This window comes from Terrapene carolina, unplaced genomic scaffold, assembly GCF_002925995.2.
Source record: "Terrapene carolina triunguis isolate 2854851 unplaced genomic scaffold, T_m_triunguis-2.0 Scaffold495, whole genome shotgun sequence".
NCBI lineage: Eukaryota > Metazoa > Chordata > Testudines > Emydidae > Terrapene > Terrapene triunguis.
The window spans coordinates 1,877,534-1,884,170 of NW_020664846.1; positions in this window are offsets into that span (position 1 = coordinate 1,877,534).

The window sequence follows — 6,637 nt, forward strand, 5'->3', positions numbered from 1 at the left end:
GGAACAGTCAGCATGGATTCACCAAGGGCAAGTCATGCCTGACTAACATAATTGCCTTCTATGAGGGGGGGTAACTGGCTCTGGGGATGAGGGGAAAGCAGTGGATGTGTTATTCCTTGACTTTATCAAAGCTTTTGATATGGTCTCCCACAGTATTCTTGCCAGCAAGTTAAAGAAGTATGGGCTGGATGAATGGACTATAAGGGATAGAAAGCTGTCTAGATGGTCAGGGTCAACGGGTAGTGATCAATAGCTCCATGTCTAGTTGGCAGCTGGTTTCAAGCGGAGTGCCCCAAGGGTCAGTCCTGGGGCTAGTTTTGTTCAATATCTTCATTAATGATCTGGAAGATGGCGTGGACTGCACCCTCAGCAAGTTTGCAGATGACACTAAACTGGGAGGAGTGGTAGATACACTGGAAGGTAGGGATAGGATACAGAGGGACCTAGACAAATTAGAGGATTGGGCCAAAAGAAACCTGATGAGGTTCAACAAGGACAAGTGCAGAGTCCTGCACTTCGGACGGAAGAATCCCATGCACTGTTACAGACTAGGGACTGAATGGCTAGGCAGCAGTTCTGCAGAAAAGGTCACAGTGGACGAGAAGTAGGATATGAGTCAACAGTGTGCCCTTGTTGCCAAGAAGGCTAACGGCATTTTGGGCTGTATAAGTAGGGGCATTGCCAGCAGATCGAGAGACGTGATCATTCCCCTCTATTCGACATTGGTGAGGCCTCATCTGGAGTTCTGTGTCCAGTTTTGGGCCCTACAGTAGAAGAAGGATGTGGAAAAATTGGAAAGAGTCCAGCGGAGGGCAACAAAAATTATTAGGGAGCTGGAGCACATGAGTTATGAGGAGAGGCTGAGGGAACTGGGATTGTTTAGTCTGCAGAAGAGAAGAATGAGGGGGGATTTGATAGCTGCTTTCAACTACCTGAAAGGGGGTTCCAAAGAGGATGGATCTAGACTGTTCTCAGTGGTACCAGATGACAGAACAAGGAGTAATGGTTTCAAGTTGCAGTGGGGAAGGTTTAGGTTGGATATTAGGAAAAGCTTTTTCCACTAGGAGGGTGGTGAAGCACTGGAATGGGTTACCTAGGGAGGTGGTGGAATCTCCTTCCTTAGAGGTTTTTAAGGCCTGGCTTGACAAAGCCCTGTCTGGGATGATTTATTTGGGAATTGGTCCTGCTTTGAGCAGGGGGTTGGACTAAATGACCTCCTGAGGTCCCTTCCAACCCTGAGATTCTATGATTTCAAGAAAGATGAATTTTAACTGTAAAAGATGTAGATTATTATTATTATTATTATAAGAGAAGAGCTACTATGATGATCAGGGGAATGGAGACTCTTATGAGAGAAAACTGGAGGAGCTTGGCTTAGTCTAGCAAAAGAGAGGATATGATTGCTCTCTATAAATACAACCGGGGAGGATGAAGAGCTATTTAAGCTAAAAGATGCTGAGGCACAAGAATAAGTGGATATAAACTAGTCATGAACAAATTCATGCTGGAAATTAGAAGAAGGTTTCTATCCATTAGAAGGGTGAGGTTCTGGATGTCAGGAGTGAACTCCTTCAGCTGAGCCTGAGGACTAGCTAGCCCACCTTCCTGGCAGATTAATGAGCTGAGCTGGGTAGTGGTAGGACTGCCTGATTGGCTGGCCCACCTGATTGCTGAAGGGAGCAGCAGGCCGGCTTGTAAGCTTGGCACCGGCATCACCAGGTTGCTGCCTGCTCAGTGCTTTTGCCAGCAAAGTAGGGTGACCATATTTTCCAAGGGAAAATGGGACACCACACTGGGCTGGCCCAAGCCCTCCCCTTCCCCCCTGCATGGGGCTGGCCTGAGCTTCTCTCTGGAGTCCCCTCCAACTCCCCGCAGGGCTGGCTGGAGCCACTCGCCTGAGCCCTACCTGCCCCATGTGCAAGGAGGGGTCTTGTACCCGAGCTCAACCGAGCCCTGCCTGCTCCTCCCCCACCCCCCTGCACAAGACTGGGGTCACTGCTCACCCAAACCCTGCCCCCTACCCCTGCGCGAGGCTGGGGTCGCTGCCAGGGCCGGCTTTAGGACCTGCGGGGCCTGATTCCAATACCCGGCGGCAGTCCGGGTCTTCGGCAGCACAGTGTCTGCTCCGCGTCTTCTGTGGCACTGAAGGACCCCCTGCCGCTGAAATGCCGCCGAGGACCCCGGAGCGGATCCCCCCCCGCCGCTGAAATGCCTCCGAGGACCCCGGAGCGGACCTCCCCGCCCCCCCGCCGCCGAAATGCCACCGGAGCGGACCGCCGCCGGGTGAGCCTAAGGCGCAGGGCCCTCTTACCCACGGGGCCCGATTCCGGGGAATCGGCCTAAAGCCGGGCCTGGTCACTGCTTGCTGGAGCCCTACCTGCCCCCCCCACAGCGTGAGCCCTGCATGGGGATGGCATCGCTGCTCCCCGCCCCCCACATGTTCCTCCTCACCGCACTCCACTTTTTTTGACAAAAGTGGGCATTTGTTCTGTTTGCTCTTGCCAACTGATCAAGTCGGCAAGCGCTAGGGTGACCAGATGTCCTGATTTTATAGGGACAGTCCTGATATTTGGGGCTTTTAATTACATAGGCTCCTATTATCCCCCACCCTCTGTCCCGATTTTTCACACTTGCTGTCTGGTCACCCTAGCAAGCGCAAACAGGACAAATGCCCACTTTTGCCAAAAAAGTCAGGATGGCCATTCCCCTGCCATTGTAGGTGTCACCTTCTAGAATGCAATCCAGATCAGTGGGGGTTGTCTGCCCTGCAACCTTGGGTGCCTCACAATACTTCGCTATTGTAGCTCCCAACGTGGGTTGCTCATAAACAGCCTACCAGTGTGCAGGTCATACCCTGAGTGTCTGTGTATAGCTGTAGCCCTGGTCCAGCACTCTGACCCCATCAGTTTGTCAGCAACACACCAGTCACACTCTGGTTACTAACACTTGGTTACTACTTGGGCTCTACACTGTCCAGCCTACTCCTGGACAGATCAGATATTAAAGATCCATTGCCCCAGTAAAGGGTCAATATTCAACAGTTTGCTACTTTAACTGGGGTTACCAAACAATCCAGTTTGAACACAGCACTGGATTGGTTGAGATTAAAAAATAAAATAAGTTTATTTAACTATAAAGAGAGAGGTTTTAAGTGAATTTAAATATCATGTATTAAAGTCAGAAATGACTACAAGGAAAATAAAGATAAAATGCTTTCTAGTAGCTAAAAAACTTAACAAGCTAGACTTGGTCCAAGGTAAAATCATTACCAACGTGACTAATCAAATTCTTGGGTCAGGATCTCCCCCTAAAGTTGAAGGGCTCATTCAGTTGTCTTGTTAGGTGAAAGAGAGAGAGTGAGTGCTTGGGGTTTTCTGTCCCTTTCTTTTATAGTTCAGTTAACCATTGATATGGATTCTTTTAAGGGTTACACCTCAAAGCAAAGATTATTCAAACAGCAAAGAAGGTGATATGGAGTCTGTTGGTGAAGGAGACTCCATGCTCTTTTTTCTCATCTGTGTTTGCTGAAATGCAAATTCGCTTTGTCTCCTGCCATCTCCTCTCCCTGCAGTCTCACGGACCTTGTTTACTGTGTATATATAAATTGAGATAAACACACATTTCCTCATTCAGGATATTTCTGCCTGGTTTTGAACATTTGCTAAGATCATCATACAGGGGGATTTCATAACTTTTGTGACAAAGTTCCTCCTCCATCTTGGTGGGTCCTGCGCTTATTGGCGGATTTTCTTGCCTCAGAGCTTCACCATGTGGGTTGGGGAAGAGCCCAGAGACCTTCCCCTCTGGAAGAGCCCACAGTCCAGGTCAATTGGGAGGTTTGGGGGAACCCAGGCCCACCCTCTTCTCCAGGTTCCAGTCCAGGGCCCTGTGGACTGCAGCTGTCTATAGTGCCTCCTGTAACAGCTGCATGACAGCTACAACTCCCTGGGCTACTTCCCCATGGCCTCCTCCAAACACCTTCCTTATTCTCACCACACGACATTCCTCCTGGTGTCTGATAACGCTTGTGCTCCTCAGTCCTCCAGCAGCATACCCTCTCACTCTCAGCTGCTTGCACCTCTTGCTCCCAGCTCCTCATTCACACCACAAACTGAAGTGAGCTCCTTTTAAAACCCAGGTGCCCTGATTAGCCTGCCTTAATTGTTTCTAGCAGCTTCTTCTTAATTGGCTCCAGGTGTCCTAATTAGCCTATCTGCCTTAACTGGTCTAGCAGGTTCCTGATTACTCTAGTGCAGCCCCTGCTCTGGTCACGCAGGGAACAGAAAACTACTCATCCAGCGACCAGTATATTTGCCCTCTACCAGACTCCTGTACCCCACTGGTCTGGGTCTGTCACACTTTACACATAATGTTGCTACATACATTTCACCATGATATTCTTGACCAGCGAGGAGTTAGTTTTCAAATGATACCTCACAAGGCATATTTTGTACAAAGATTATTACAGTAGTGTGTAGAGTGTGAATATAGGGGTTCTTTTGGTCACACGGGGCCTCAGGCCTCCTATTCTCTGCCTGAGACACATAATGGTCTAGTTTCCTGTGGGCTGTAATACTGTGGGTCTAATTTCAATTGTTGGGTTTAGTGTGCGGGTTCTGGATGGTGATGGTGGCCTGGAGTAAATAGTTGGGACTGCTTGCTGCCACCCCTGCTTGGCCTGTCCCTATAACTGCAAGGTGAGGCCAAGTGTGAACAAATACAGGATTGTATTGCTGAAGAAAAATTCAAACAAGCAGCTACCGAGACAGGTACAAGTACGGTACATACAAATATAGCCAGGTGTTCATATTAATGTAAACACTACTCATGAGAGAATTCTGCATCCATTCATATAGCCTGCATTTTTCTGTTCTCCCCCCCCCCCATGCAGAAAAACAAAACAAATCTGCCGGGGGACGCGCACCTCTTCCCCGGCAGCTCAGGCAGCGCATCTGTTCCAGCATGCCTGGAGCAGCCTCAGAGATGGGGGAAGGGAGCTGGGCATGCGTGCCAATAAGCGAGCGAGAGGGACAGACTCCTGCAGCTCGCTGGTGTGGAAGGGTAGGGCTTTTTATTATGCACGAGGCAGGCTAGAGGCAGAAATGTAGCAGCCTGCCTGAGTTAATTGAGCTCATTCTCTGAGGTAGAAATGTAGCAGCCTGCCTATGTAGTAACATTGTTAATGTTCCTATTGTTAGTTAACTCTTCCCATTCTCAGCCAATTCCCCAGAAGCATAAAACCTGTAAAAGTTTTAAGGCCCCTACATTGCCAGAGCAGGGCCGCCCAGAGGATTCAGGGGGCCTGGGGCAAAGCAATTTTGGGGGCCCCTTCCATAAAAAAAAGTTGCAATACTATAGAATACTATATTCTCATGGGGGCCCCCCCGGGGCCTGGGGCAAACTGCCCCACTTGCCCCCCCCCGGGCGGCCCTGTGCCAGAGTGATGTAAAGGAGCCTTATAGTAAATGGCAGTAAGGGAATCCTCAGCTAGGAAAAATCTATGAGCTTTCTCACTTTTTTCCTGTGCCAAGTGGCACAATGAGGTTTGATTACAGCTCAGGATTTATTTTACTTACCCATTAAAAAAAAATACTTTGTGGGGAAATAAAACATTTCCCAAGCTGTCAATAAAATGTCAGGACAATTAGAACCAAGCACTTCCCAAAGTACCCAGCCAGGTCCAGGACAATGTTTAGCAAAATTGTATGTCTTTCATGTGTGAAAGTCTGAGCAATTTAAAATGACATTCCACTTTTTTTTTTTTTTTGGTATTTGGTGTTCTGTAATGTATTTTGACAAATAAAATATGTAGAATTTTGAATTTTTTGGCGCTGAATTTTTTGGCTCTGAATTTTGAATTTTTGGCACAGAATTCCCCCAGGAGTAAAACACCTATATACGTTTGTTGCTGGTACCCAGAGACTGCATATCATCAGTGTAGCCACTAGTGTCGTGAAGTATGGACAGCCTTGGTCTAGACAGAGACCTGCCTCTCGTTGATGCAACTGATGCCAAGACCTGCTTCTCTGAATATATCCAGTGGCTATGGCTACAAATCTAGAACAATAACTTCATGTAAAGCAGTACCCCTGGATGGGTTGATGGTGGCAACTGAACCTGGGACCACTCATCTAAAAGCAGAGTCTTTATTACCTTTTATAGATTCATAGATTCTAGGACTGGAAGGGACCTCGAGAGGTCATCGAGTCCAGTCCCCTGCCCACATGGCAGGACCAAATACTGTCTAGACCATCCCGGATAGACATTTATCTAACCTACTCTTAAATATCTCCAGAGATGGAGATTCCACAACCTCCCTAGGCAGTTTATTCCAGTGTTTAACCACCCTGACAGTTAGGAACTTTTTCCTAATGTCCAACCTAAACCTCCCTTGCTGCAGTTTAAGCCCATTGCTTCTTGTTCTATCCTTAGAGGCTAAGGTGAACAAGTTTTCTCCCTCCTCCTTATGACACCCTTTTAGATACCTGAAAACTGCTATCATGTCCCCTCTCAGTCTTCTCTTTTCCAAACTAAACAAACCCAATTCTTTCAGCCGTCCTTCATAGGTCATGTTCTCAAGACCTTTAATCATTCTTTTCAGAGTAGCAGCCGTGTTGGCCTGTATCCGCAAAAAGAA